This window comes from Globicephala melas, chromosome 14, assembly GCF_963455315.2.
Source record: "Globicephala melas chromosome 14, mGloMel1.2, whole genome shotgun sequence".
In the NCBI taxonomy this organism is placed as follows: Eukaryota; Metazoa; Chordata; class Mammalia; order Artiodactyla; family Delphinidae; genus Globicephala; species Globicephala melas.
The window spans coordinates 15,612,261-15,626,979 of NC_083327.1; the positions used below are offsets into that span (position 1 = coordinate 15,612,261).

Below are 14,719 nucleotides of genomic sequence, written 5' to 3' on the forward strand. Positions count from 1 at the left end.
AGTCATATTAACTCAGTATCCCAATAGTTTTGAAAAGTTTATTATTTTGTGTATTCACTACTATACCCTTAGAATGCAGGAAGTGGCAAAGTTGAACACAGCTTTAAAGAATTTAAATTAATGGTTTTTAATCATTCAACAAATACCTTCAAATACTGTCAATTGTTCAACAAACAGTATGAGAGGCACTGTGTTAAGTTAACAAGCAGTTCCCATCCTCATTAGATCTTACATCCTAATAGTCAGATATTACTAAAACAATCACACAAAAAAATAAAATTATAATAACAGCTTTGGGGGAAGCTACACAGCACCTCTTGGGGGTGTTGAGGATGATTTCCCAGAGGAAAAAAAACAACCTGGGATATGAAAGATGAGCAAGCATTAGAGGCAAGCAAGGTGAGGCAGCAGAAATGGGTAAAAAAATCAAGAGAGCCTGGCACAGTCCTGAAGCAAGAGGTAGCAATACCAAGCAGGGCCCTGTGGGGCTCCTGGGCACAAAAGCCTTTCTGTGCCCCCATTTCTTTGATTACAGGAAATAGGCTTCATTCAGCCTCTATGACCTTCCCTGAGTTCCAACGGGCAGATTCAAGCAGTTGTTAATTAGGGAAGGGAGGGGATGCAAGACAAGGGAGAAACAAACAGTCAAGAGAAACAATAGTGCAGACTTGGGGCTGCGTCCTGGTTCCCCATCAAGGGATACACACAACAATATCTTTGAGCTGTTCTGCAGATACTGAAACCACCACTAGGTGGAAAAAGCTAATGGTTAATGGCGGTATGCTGTCCACAAGCACGTAGGCTCCAGACCGGTTGGAACCTGAAGGTTGATGATGTTGACTCCCACTTACCTCACCACCAACCAATCAGTCCACGAGCTGATCACGCCCTCTCTGAACCATTACTATAAAACTCCTCACTACCCTCTCCAAGTTGTGACACACAGTTTTGAGGTCATTAGCCCACTGTGGCCCCCTTTGCCTGGCAAAGCAATAAAGCTGTTCTTTTCTACTTCACGCAAAACTCTGTCTCCTAGATTTAATTTGGTGTCTGGGTACAGGGGTCAGATTCAGCTTCAGTAGCATCACATATTCTAGGACCTGGAAGAAACTCAGTGTGGCTGGAATGCAGAGAACAACAGGCATATATGTGAGCAGGAAAGGGTCAGACCAAAGGGCTTGTAGTCTACGATAAAGAATTTGGTCTAGGGGGCTTCCCTGGTGGCGCAGTGGTTGAGAGTCCACCTGCCGATGCAGGGGACGTGGGTTCGTGCCCCGGCCCGGGAGGATCCCACATGCCTCAGGGCGGCTGGGCCCGTGAGCCATGGCCGCTGAGCCTGCGCATCCAGAGCCTGTGCTCCACAACGGGAGAGGCCACAGCAGTGAGAGGCCCACGTATCACAAAAAAGAAAAAAAAAAAGAAAAAAAAAAAAGAATTTGGTCTCAGTACGATGAACAAAGGGAAGTGATGAAAGGGTGTAGATACAATTAGATTTCAGTTTTTTAAGCTCACATTGGCTGCCTAGGAAAGAAAAATGGAATAGAGGAAGAGAGGATGCTAGGAGAATAATAGGAAGAATATTGCACTAGTTTTCATAACAGCTCATAAAAGAAGTTGCTGGGAAAGTTTGTGAAGATGCAGAGAATACTACTAGGGGGAAATTGGGCGAGTAGAAGCCCTCAGTGATGCACCAAATATGGGGGGTTAGTGCAGATGTGTTAACAGTAAGCTCTGCTGTTCTAGCTGAGGCATTCGGGTGATTTCTGAGACAGGCACTCATGGAGGAAGACATACTTCTGCATCCGTATGTCTTCAACAACATGTGAGAGACCCACTGGCAAAAATACTGATATTGGGTTTAACTGGAAGGAATGTTTGCTTAGATACTAATTTGGTAATTCATTCACTCATATCAAATAATGAATTATGTTTCACAGCCTTATAACTGCATGATTGCATAAACTCTGATACTTCATACGCAGGTTCATAGTCATGTGTACTATTCCATATTTTTTTTTTTTTACTACACATATGCTCTGTTTCTCCAATTTAATTTAGAACTTCTGGTTGCTAAAGTAAACGTCATGCCAAACATATATTGTTATACATCTCAGCAACTAGCATAGTGCCTTATGATATTACACTGCACATACACAGTGTTGTCCTTTTTCTGTTTCATCATTAAGACAGTTCTGTTTATATGGTTCATCCTAGAGCCTTTTCCTCTTGTTACTCCTTATCCCTCGACTGTGTTTTATTATTTTCAAAGGACTTTTAACTATCTCCAATTGTATTTATTTATTGTATTGTATTTACTTATGGTTTGTCATCCCATAGGACTATGCCAGTCTCTCCCACAACACTGTAATCTTCATGAGAGCAGAAACCTTGCCTTGTTTACCAGCATGTCCTCAATCCTCACTAAATATTCACTGAATGAATAAATGAATGAATGAATACAGTACTTTTCTCAATAATTACTTCAACAATGAATGCTAACACATATTTACATTCATATGTATGCTCGTGTGCATTAAACCTGAAAGTTAAAAAATATATATATTTCAAGTATATATAGAAAATATTTCCACCCTCACTCTTTACCACCAAATGACAAATCTTCAAGAGTGGAAGTTAAAGAGAAAGATGAACAGCTGGACTGTCCAAGATGCCTTGGGTGCCACAACGATGCCCACAGCACTGTCTTCTGCTTTGGTGGGCAATTCCTTCAAGATTAAATACAAGGAGATTCATAGCAATAAAACTTACCATGGGGCTTCCCTGGTGGCGCAGTGGTTGAGAGTCCGCCTGCCGATGCAGGGGACACGGGTTCGTGCCCCAGTCCGGGAGGATCCCACATGCCGCGGAGCGGCTAGGCCCGTGAGCCATGGCCGCTGAGCTGCGCGTCCAGAGCCTGTGCTCCGCAACGGGAGAGGCCACAGCAGTGAGAGGCCTGAGTACCGCAAAAACAAAAAAATTACCATGGACAGCAAACTGTGATATTCTTCTTCCATGAAAGTCATCCTCTACCCTTTTATCTGGAAATATGTTTCATTCTCTTTTAAATTTCAATTGTCCTTATCTTTCCATATGCCCTTTTTGGCGATTTTTTTTTACTTTTTAAAGTTATATCTCTTTCTGATTACGTCTTACTGTCCCTGAATTACTATATACTCCTCAAGGACAGATACTACCTGTCCTCCAGCACAGTACTTTACTATTAATAAGGCACTCAACAAATATTGCTCTATTATAAATGAATGGATGCTGAATTGATTTTTCCCAGCAAATAAGGCATAGGATTATTTGTTCATTTTGTTTTGTTTTAACCTACAGTACCCAGTATTGCCAGGCGGTCTCCCATCCAAGTACTATCCGACCCTACTTAGCTTTTGAGATTAGATGAGATTGGGTGTGTTCAAGGTGGTATGGCCATAGACTGGATTATTTGTTTATGAAATTGATTTTTTGGATTGAAAGGGACTTTGCAAAGAATGACTCATCATAATGAGTTTTGTTTTAATATCAGTTCTTTCTCCAGTAATTTTTTTAACATCTTTATTGGAGTATAATTGCTTTACAATGGTGTGTTAGTTTCTGCTTTATAACAAAGTGAATCAGCTATACATGTACATATATCCCCATAACTCTTCCTTCTTATGTCTCCCTCCCTCCCACCCTCCCGATCCCGCCCCTCTAGGTGGTCACAAAGCACCGAGCTGATCTCCCTGTGCTATGCGGCTGCTTCCCACTAGCTATCTATTTTACATTTGGTAGTGTATACATGTCCATGCCACTCTCTCACTTCGTCCCAGCTTACCCCTCCCCCTCCCTGTGTCCTCAAGTCCATTTTCTAGTACATCTGTGTCTTTATTCCCATCCTGCCCCTAAGTTCTTCATGACCATTTTTTTCTCCAGTAATTTGATTCTTTCCTGTATATTATTTTCAAATGCATTTGCTTTCAAGGATAATAACTACCAGAAGGCTGAAAATGTGAGTACAACTTATGGTTTTCTGAAATTTTTTGATGTTCACACTAATACACACTGTTATGCTTTGAAGAGGAGTTAATATCCCTCATAAACAGCAAATCAACAGATTTTACCCTTAATGATACATCTGTCCTCAAGCAACTCTGCTGCCTTAGTGATTATTTTGTGTATAAAAATGAAAAATAATCCTTGAGAGTTATGTTTACAGCCTGAACAAATGCAATTTTGATGCCTTAACACTCATAAAGACTGTTGACAGTTTTGTCTGCCCAGTACTCTTGCTTCTCATGAAAACAGCATCTCTGTCTGTTTGGAAATTATTTTTCCCTGTTTGTTTCAGCCCTAGTCTTCTGACCTAATGTTATGGTAGTTATGAGCTAATTTGGGCTTAACAATACCCTTTCTTGGTATATTTCTAAACAAAGCTGAGGGACAGGTGTTTTTCTACCCATGCACCAAGTCTCAGCCACATGGAGGTGCCAGGATGAATGACAAAGATGAAACACAAAGGGAAATACAATTGAGAGACCAAGAAGAAGTCCTTATGGTATTTGAATTTCTGGTTTTTACTCCCCGCAAGACCAGCTACTCTTCGTTCTTGTAATGGTTTGGTAAAGTGAACTGTAAATTACTTTATTAATTACTTGAGCTACTTTGAATTGTATTTCTATTGTTGCAATCAAAATAGAGTTAAGTGAAGCCCTAGAGCATATTCACCTTGGCTATTTAGGCTTCAGCTATAGCAAATACAATCAAAGCTATGAATAGACTATTGGCTGAATATGCCTATTGAGAATGCATTTTTCCAGCCAAGACTGAATAGCCACTATGCATGACTGCAAAGTGAGAATTTGAGTATTTTCTTTTACATCCACCTGGCATAAAAAGTCATACAAAACAAAAGAAGGTAAATTTTCATGTGGGGCAAAAATAGATTAAAGGTAGTAGCAATATATCAAAAAGAAAAACAATTATAGTATTTTTCTGGAGGCATTAAATAGGCATATTTTAATCATGGTACCTAAAAAACAGTGGTGCAAATTAAGAAAAGTGTTAGTTTGTCCTCATAAATTTTACACACGTATTTCTCACTTGGTTTAAATGTCATGGTGTTTTAGATGACTTCCTCCTGTGGTATTCTGAGTGCGGAAGATAGCAAAGGTCATGACCATCTGTGGTCAATAAAGTTCTGTTCCACTCTCTCCCAGAGCAAGAAGATTCGGGCTGGTTATTAATTCAGGTGGCCTGGCTGAAATCCATCTTCAGTAATTACATTTCTGTCTACATAAAATTGATAATGTAGTTTCAGCAAGAGAACTTATTCATGATTGTCATCAGTTTTAAAAAAAAGCACAGAGACACAAAATCAACAAACATGGTATTATGCTCTAAAAAGAACAAAGGTTTCATTTTGCTCCAATGTGGATGTTCTCAAAGTCTGAAATAACTAAGCAGATAACATTTACTGTATGTCATCAGCTAGTGAACTTTAAGTAACAAGAAATCTCTCAGCCCTTTAAACATCCTGTTAAGTCATTTATATGAAATTATCTTAGAAGTTCACTTGAATCTCTCTTATCCACTTAGCTTTCTGCTCCCAATTCCTGCTTGACTTTCACTTTGTCTTCAAAACCTTGAGTGCCTCACCTCCTGCCTGCTAAGCTAAATTATGCGCCCTTTCCCACTGTCCTGGACCACCTTGATTACGGCACCTATTGTCTTATCCTTACTCCCCATTGGACTGTTAGGTCATTGAACCAGGAACCTCCATGTTATTCTTCTTTGTATTCCCCAATTAACACCATGCTTAACATGTGCTGTATTCAAGTGTGCAATAAATGTTTATTGAACACGTGAATATAAAATCAAGATTTCCTACCCATTTAAAATGGGAGCTAAAATAATACTCTCAAAAAAAAGATATAGAATGGACAAAGAAGATGTGGCACATATATACAATGGAATATTACTTAGCCATAAAAAGAAACGAAATTGAGCTATTTGTAATGAGGTGGATAGACCTAGAGTCTGTCATACAGAGTGAAGTAAGTCAGAAAGAGAGAGACAAATACCGTATGCTAACACATATATATGGAATTTAAGGGAAAAAATGTCATGAAAAACCTAGGGGTGAAACAGGAATAAAGACACAGACTTACTAGAGAATGGACTTGAGGCTATGGGGAGGGGGAAGGGTAAACGGTGACAAAGCGAGAGAGAGACATGGACATATATACACTACCAAACGTAAGGTAGATAGCTAGTGGGAAGCAGCCGCATAGCACAGGGAGATCAGCTCGGTGCTTTGTGACCGCCTGGAGGGGTGGGATAGGGAGGGTGGGAGGGAGGGAGACGCAAGTGGGAAGAGATATGGGAACATATGTATATATATAACTGATTCATTTTGTTGTGAAGCTGAAACTAACATACCATTGTAAAGCAATTATACTCCAATAAAGATGTTAAAATGAAAAAATAAAAGATATAGCACAATATATTTAAAAGGCCTAAAACTTTGCATCCAGGAAGAAAATATTACAAAGGAATATTTGGAGATTTGTGGTACACAGTGTCCTAAAAAGACACTACAGTCCTATTTGTCAAATGGGGAGCCTAGGGTATGGGTTGCCCCTGGAACACCATTTCAAGATGGTGTGCATGTTTTTCCCACATCCATGAAGGTGTCTTTAACTTAGGACATGATGTATCTTCTGAGGAAAAGAAATGGACAGAGTATCAAGGTCTGGTCATGTGGATGGAGGCTCTTGTCCTATGAGAAGCAGGAGATGAGGTGGTAAATGAGGAAACTATAGAATGAGGTCAAGTCAGTACCCAGCCTTAGGGTCCCAGTAAATGGGGATTCCTTAGGGGTTACAAAGTAACAAATAACCCACCTCATTGTCTACAACAATTCACCTAACCAGTCCCCTACTGAGAGGCCTTCAGGCTGCTTCCAGTATTTTTCTATTACTGCAACAAGAAACGTATGTACACTTCATTTCAAATGTGTATATTTGCTATAAATTCCTAGAGGAGAATTGCTTGGTCAAAGTGTTAGTGAATTTGTAATTTTGATAGTTATTACCAGATCATCCTCCATATGGTTGGTACCTATTTATAGTCTCACCAACGATATACCAGTGCCTTTTTTCACACACCTTTGTCAATTCATGTTCTTATCCCTTTTTGATCTTTGCCAATCTGATAAGTGAGAATCATTTTGGTATTGTTTTTTAATTTACATTTCTCTTATTGAGAGCAATGTTTGCATTCTTTTGTATATTTCAAAGCTAAGTGTATTTCCTTTTGTACATACTCCATATCTGTTGCCTATTTTTCCACTGAACGTGTGATCTTTCTATTAGTGACTTATAAGCACTCTCTATGTATTAGGGAAATAAATGCTTCATTGTGAGCTGTAAGTATTTGTTCATGATTTATTGTTTTCTTTAACTCTACTATGTTTTTTTATCATACAAACTTTTTTTTTAAATGTCTTATGTTAACAAATGTATTACCTTCTGGTTTCTGGCATTAGCTTTTTGTATATTACTTAGAAAAAACTTTCTCAATCAAAAATAATCAAAGCTTGCTTGTGTTCAAATTCCAGGTTTTCCTCTAACTAGCTGTGTAATCTAGACAAATAATTTAATTCCTCTGAGCCTATTCCTTCTCTGTGAAATGGAGTAACAATACCATCTAATTCATAGGGTTTGGGGAGGACTAAATAAGATAATAGCTTTAATGTACTTAGCATAATGTTTATCTTATACTAACAAGAGAATAATAAGTTGTTTTGTTGTTGAATGAAATGAGTGCTGGATCAATGACCATTTTTTCCAAAGAACCCAATTTTTTTTCTTTTCTTTTTTTTTTAACTATTTCTTACATTGATAAATGGAGACATTATTAAGCCAGTCTTTCTACATGGAAAATTAAACTCATCAGTCCTCTTTTCAAAATATTTATTGAACATGAACAAAGTCAAGTCTAAAATGAAGCTCTGGTAGTTAACATAGGAAGTAAGAGTTACCCAACAACTCATTCTGTTATTGTAAACAAGCAGGCCTAGAGCCAAACTACTGACGTACACTAAAACTCTCCAGATTTTGCTGAACATATCCATTTTATGTGCAGCTGCTGTATTGATTTCTGAGTAGTTAGATTTATTTATGATTGCCATAGAAATGACATGAAGATGAATTTTCCACCGAACACACCTAGCAACTCTGTGGTTGTCTGTATATTCAAGATATCCATGGTTACCCTGGGGATTCCGCAGAATATGAATGTCCCTACTATTTTTTTGAGCTCACAAGTGTCAACTAGTACCTTGGTGATTTTGTCGCCCTGCCAACAAGAGAAGGCACTTCCCATGGATACACCCTTCTACTCTTGGAATAAACTGCAAAGCAAATATCTACCTAAAATAAATGTAATAATTCAGAGCCCCTTGTATTGTTATATTTTATGTGGGAAAACAAGTTTTTTCCAAATTAAGTTGTATTATGTATTGAAGATTTTTGACATTTAATGTATATTGTATATGAAAACTTCAGTATTCATTTTTTCTGTCTTTAAATGTGTTAAATTGTTCACCAAATATCACAAAATCACATGAACTCATCACAATTAGTAAGCCAGTGCAAATGACCATCACCATCATCATTATTTTCCAATACACTAACTCCATCCCACAAAGATTAAATTTTAGTCAAAAAAAAAGTCTGCTAAGTTAATCTGTGGTTAAGTTTTAATAGATTAATTTTACTGCCACACTTGTTTGATGAACGATTCCTCAATTGGTGCTGTACAAAGAGAGAATGTTAAATGGTAAAGCAGGGAAGGCCCTACTGTAGAAAATTTTTTAAATGGAATTTTAGAGTTTAGAACTTGGAAGGACTTAAAAAATGAATTAGTCTTGTTTCATTTGGAAGATGATTTGATTAGGGTCACAAAGCTAGCTGGGGACAAAATGTGGTCTAAATTCAAGGACACTAAACTGATATTCACTCAACAAGGATTTATTTAACAACTATTATAGGCCTGACAAAGCTGGGGTCCTAAGGATATAAAGATATATAAGGCATAACTTTTGTTCTAAGAAATTCACAATATTGTAAAGAAAAGCTCAGAGTTTGTATTGTCTCTGATCTCTTTTCTCTTCTTCAGATTGATCCAAGTAGTTTATTTTCTAATTATCTAAATCAGGGGTAGAACTTGGATATAGGTAAATTAACGACAGCATATAAAAAACTGATTAGAAAGAATAAGTCTGAATGAATTAATGGATATAGTTAAGAAAGAAAGATCCCAGAAAAAAAGGAGAGCAGCTGCATTTAATTACACAGATTTTTGACATAACAAGGTGTATATATTTTTTCTTTGTGGTCACGGGGAAAGAAAAGAAAGGAAAGAGGCATTTGGCAGAGTTTGAATTGGGGATAGAAAAACATATGACCCTAACCTGAAATGAAGCTAATATTCCTAGCAAATAAAAACAAAAAGGAAAAAGAGGAGAAGTGTAAATTATTTCAACCAGAGGTGGACTAAGAATTTTCAGTAAGCATCCATTCAATAATCATTTAACACCTTATATGTGCATTTAAACTCAGGAATGTGGTATTGTAGAAAGAACCAGACAGGTTAGATTTCATTTTACAATGAAATTAGATGTCATTTATATTGAGTTGCCTTCGCTGTGTCCAGCACTCTGCTAGGTGCTAGGAATATAAAGTTAAACAAACTTTGCCCAGCTTCTGTCCCAGGAATTTTATCAGAGACCAGAGGCAAGAAAACAGGCAATTCCACAATGCAGTATGTGCTTTTCGAGAAGGCCAGTTTTCTGTGGGTCACAGAGGAAAACTTACTCCACCCAGAAGAATAGTTTAGAAAGCTTCAGAAGTAAAGGATGAATTATATACCTCAGAAATGAAAAATTAAGTTTTTTTAGTCTATAAAGAGAAGGTGACATGAGAGGAAGCTGGCCTTCCTGCCTGAATCACATCATTCAGGACTTCGTAAACTCTGAAAAAGAGTTGGGTTTATATCAGGGATCCGTGGAGAGCCATTTAAGGGTTTCGGTTGGGAACGTGATGGGAGTAGATGTGCTCTTTAGAGGATGACTCTGGTTTCAGGGTGAACATCTTAAGAAGAGCAATACTAAATTCATAAAGGTGAGCCAAGGGCTTTAGCAATAATCCTGGCAGAAAACTGAAATGACTCGTACTAGTACATGGTTGTAGAGATGTAGGGTGTTTTCTTGCCTGGATAACTGGTTAGTGTGATATTCATTCCCAGAGAGAAAAAAGTCAGCTTTGCTGGAGAAGATATTCAATTTTGAACAGATTCTATCTGAATAATCTCTATTTAAATGGTTACTGAAAGAAGAGCTCACACAGGCATAGTGTATAGAGTGGAGAGAAAGAAGAGAACCAAGGACAGGAGTTCAAGAAGCTTATGTTTAGGATAAGGAGAGAGAAAGAAAATCTGAGCAGAAGACCAAAGAATGATAAGAAATATGAGATAAAGAGTGAGAGTTGGGGAATCAGAGAATGCAGAGGACTATTTCAAGAAATGTGATTCTCAATGGATAGGCAAGTTAACATTAGCTGAAAGAGAAATGTGAGAATGAAAAATAAGAGATATTTTTCAAAGATGCTTATCTTCAAATACTCAAGAGAAGGATCCATTACAACAAAAAAATCTAGAGATATAAAAAGGATGAGTGGTGGCGGCAGAGTTGGTGACTGAGTGAACCAACTTACCAAAATAGTTGGAGAAGTCAGGAGCCAGAGCACAGGGAGTTCCACTTGGACAAGAGGAATCATGCTACTTTCTTCGTAAAATGGCCAAAGCGAAGGGAAGAAGGCAGATAGGTAGAGGTAATTTTGCCATTGTAATTGAAAGAAGTCGAGAGAATTCTAATCTGATGTCTTCTACTGTCTCTGTCAGTTAAGAGGCAAGATTATATGCTGTGAGTGAAGTGGAAGTCATAGCGTCAGAAGTTGGGGAAGAATGGGGGACCTGAAATTGTCACTTTGGAAAGCTGAGAAAGACCTTGCTAGGAAAACATAGATGTATTGCTGAGCAGCCCAGAGGGCCCAGTCAAAGTGGGAGACTAGCCATTTCCAGTGTCTCAAATGTGCCCAGTTGAGTGATTTCCTTAGGAGTGTTCAGAATGACAGAAAACTGGATTGAGGTAGGTTTGTGTCTTTGCCAGAGAGATATCATGCATGTAATAAAATAAGGTAAGTTAGTCAAGCAAATATCATGACCTGAGTGTGTCTGAAGTGATGGACCACTGAATCTAAGTTCTTTACAGTAGGAAGTGAGTCAAGAAGACACTGAGAAATTTAGGGGAAAAAAGTAGGGCTAGAGGGCCTGTGAGGGGAAAAAACAGGTATAGAGAAAGAGACTTAGTGAATGGGCAGCAAGGCTATAAGGTCTGTTGATAAAAAACACCCAATCATATCTGTGTAAATAGTGCCATATTTTACTGTTAAGAATATGTGACTCTATATCCAAAGGTATTATAGAAATTGTCATTGAAAGGAGAGATATGAGTAGATAATATGTATCAGTAAATGCATTTACATAGAGAAATTTATTTACTCTTTAGCTCCAGGAAGATGGAAGGTTCAGATTCAGATTTTATTTATTTTTTGTAATCAGCTTTAAGATGTTGAGGTCTTCTGCTGAAAAATTACATTACAAACTGTCTATATCCCTTTAAAATTTTCCCCAAGTTCTTATATTGTCATCTTTTACTAAAAGAGCATAATTTCACAAGGTTGTTATGGCAAGGAATAGAAGGAGAGTTGATTATGATGAAAAAGAAAGCTTCATTGACTCTCATTTTCCAACATGTGGACCACTAATGAATGTGAAAAGAGAATCAGAGGACTTAACAAGAATTTTGGCACCTTACGTGCACTTGAAGAGTGTGATAACACCTAACCAATTGCTTTTACTTTTTTTTATTTCATAAAATCCAATTCGTGTGTAATGATTTTTTGTATGGTGGAAGATTGCTATTGCAACTGACATCTATCAACATGTGGTTATTTGACACCAATAAAAAAGGGATCAGGACATTAAGTGAAGAAAAATTTCTGTATCCATTTTACCATTCATGGACATGTGTGTTTTAAATGAGGGGCTGTTACCTAAAATGTGGCCATGAACATTATGTTATATGTCCCCATTATGCACAAGAGCAAGATTTTCCCTGGGATAAATATCTAGTAGGGGTCATATTCCATCATGGGGATGAACATGACCAGCTTTATAGTCAATGCCAAAGAGCTTTCCAAAACGATTGCATGAATTTATACTCGCTCCAACAGTGTATGAGGACTACCATTGCTCCACAGTCTTGGGGATCCAGGCTTTTAATTTGAGACATGAATCTGAACTTCCATTCTCCTAGATCCAAAGATTTTGCCTCCTGAAGAGCTGAGCTGGTAGCCCCCACTGGCTTGGTGGGCAGTTCTGTCTAATTCAGGTCCTTAGCCATTGAGCCATAATAGTGATGGAGCCCATTTTGTGAGCTTGCCTGGACAGAGAAGCAAATCTGTAGCCCCACTCAACTGCTGAATATAGCATTAGTTCCACCTGACTAGGAAGACTGACCAGAGCATCCAGGCAACCATGGAGTCCAAATTGGGCAGAGAATCAAGCCAACAGGAAAAAGACAGAACTTTTATTTAAAGCAATAATGGCTAAAAACTTCCTGAACTTGGGAAGAGAAACAGATATCCAAATTCATGAAGCCTAAAGGACCTCAAATAGCTTGAATTTGAAAAAGGCCACACCAAGACATATTATAATTAAATTGTCAACAGTCAAAGAAAAAGATGAAATTTTTAAAGCAGCAAGAGAAAAGTGACTTGTCACATATAGGAAAACCTCCAAGGGACTACTGAAAGATTTCTCAATAGACACTTGACAGGCCAGGAGATAGTGGGGTGATATACTCAAAATATTGAAAGAAAAAACTTTCAACTAAGAATATGCTACCTGTCAAAGCTGTCCTTCAGAAATAAAGGAGAGATAAAGACTTTTCTGAACAATCAAAAGCTGAGAAAGTTCAAAGCCACTAGACCTGCCAAGAAATGTTAAAGGGTATTTTTCAAATGGAAATAAAATGATGCTAATTAACATTGTAAAAACATATGAACTTACATGTGAAACTCATTGGTAACAGTAAACACATAGTTAAAGTCAGATTCTCTGAATTTATAGTGGTAATGCATAATTCATCACTCTATAATATATAACTCTAGTTTAAACTTAAAAACTAAACATATTAAAAAACATTAAAAAATAAACCCATAACTTCAATAATTTGTTATTTTATATTAAATATAAATATATGTAAATTATAATATTAATAACCTAAAATGTGAAGGAGGTACAGATAAAAGTATAGAGTTTAGGTGTGCTATTAAAGTTAAGTTCATATCAGGTTAAAATAGAATGTCAAAAATAGGATATTTTATGTAAGCCTCATGGTAAATACAAAAGAAAAACCTGCAGTAGATACACAAAAGATTGTGATAAAGGAATCACAGCATACTGCTACATAAAGTGATCCAATCACAAAAGAAGACAAAGAGATAAGCAAGGAAAAAGGATCTATAAAACAGTCAGAAAACAACTGGCAAAACGGCATAGTAAGTCTTTAATTATCAATAATTAAACATACGTGGATTAAATTCTCCAATCAAAAGACAGAGTGGCTGAATGGATTTAAAAAAGAAAAAAATCCAACAATGTGTTGTCTGCAAGAGACTCAGTTTAGCTTTAAACATACAAATACTGAGAGTGAAGGGATAAAAAAAGATATTTTAAGCAAATGGTAACCAAAGGAAAGCAAGGACTTAACAAAATTCTTGTTAAGTCCTTGTTACCTATACTTATATCAGACACAATAAACTTTACCTAAAAATGTTCAGAAGAGAAACAGAAGGTCACTATAAAATAGTAAAGTAATCAATCCATCAGTAAGATATTAAAATTTTAAATATTTATGAACCCAATATAAGAGATACATAAAGCGAATACTAATAGAATTAAAAGGGGAAATAAATAGCAACACAATAATAATTGAGACTTTAATACCCCAATCTCAATAATGCATAGATCATTCAGACAGAAAAGCAATGAGGAAACAGAGGAATTGAATAACACTATAGACCAAATGGATCTAGTAAACAAAATATGCAATCTAAAAGCAGCAGAATACATATGCTTCTCAAGTACACACAGGAAATTTTCTAGTATAGATTATATGTTAAACCACAAACAATGGTTAGCAAATTTAAGAAACTGCAATCATACCAAATTTTTTTTATAACCACAATGGTGAGAAACTAGAAATCAATAACAGGAGAAAAACTGGAAAGTTAGTAAATGTGTGGAAATTAAACACACACATGAAAAATCAATGATCAAAGAAGTCAAAGGGAAACAAAAAAGTATCTTGAGACAAATGAAAATGGAAACACCACACATCAAAATTAATGGAATATAGCAGGTGTCCACTCCTCTGGTGAGACAGGGCGGGGAGATGCTCTCCTCAGCTCCTTGCCTGGGTGGGCAAGTCAGGCTCTAGGGCCAGCAGAAATCCTCGTTTGAGGGTCCCACCGAGTTCCCTGGTCAGAGTACTACAGCTGAGAGGAGCAGCTGCTTGGGACTACTGCTCAGGTGCTGCAGAAAGCCT

At 37.2% G+C, this 14,719-nt stretch overlaps 1 long non-coding RNA gene across 1 annotated transcript in view; it reads right to left on the bottom strand.

Annotated features, from left to right (window-relative positions):
* Nucleotides 1-5,156: 5,156 nt before the first annotated feature.
* LOC132593374 (uncharacterized) overlaps nucleotides 5,157-14,719 on the bottom strand; it is a 40,583-nt gene continuing 31,020 nt past the window's right edge. The window contains exon 3 of the long non-coding RNA XR_009558777.1: nucleotides 5,157-5,274. This is a non-coding gene — a long non-coding RNA (uncharacterized lncRNA). The remainder of the gene's footprint in view (nucleotides 5,275-14,719) is intronic.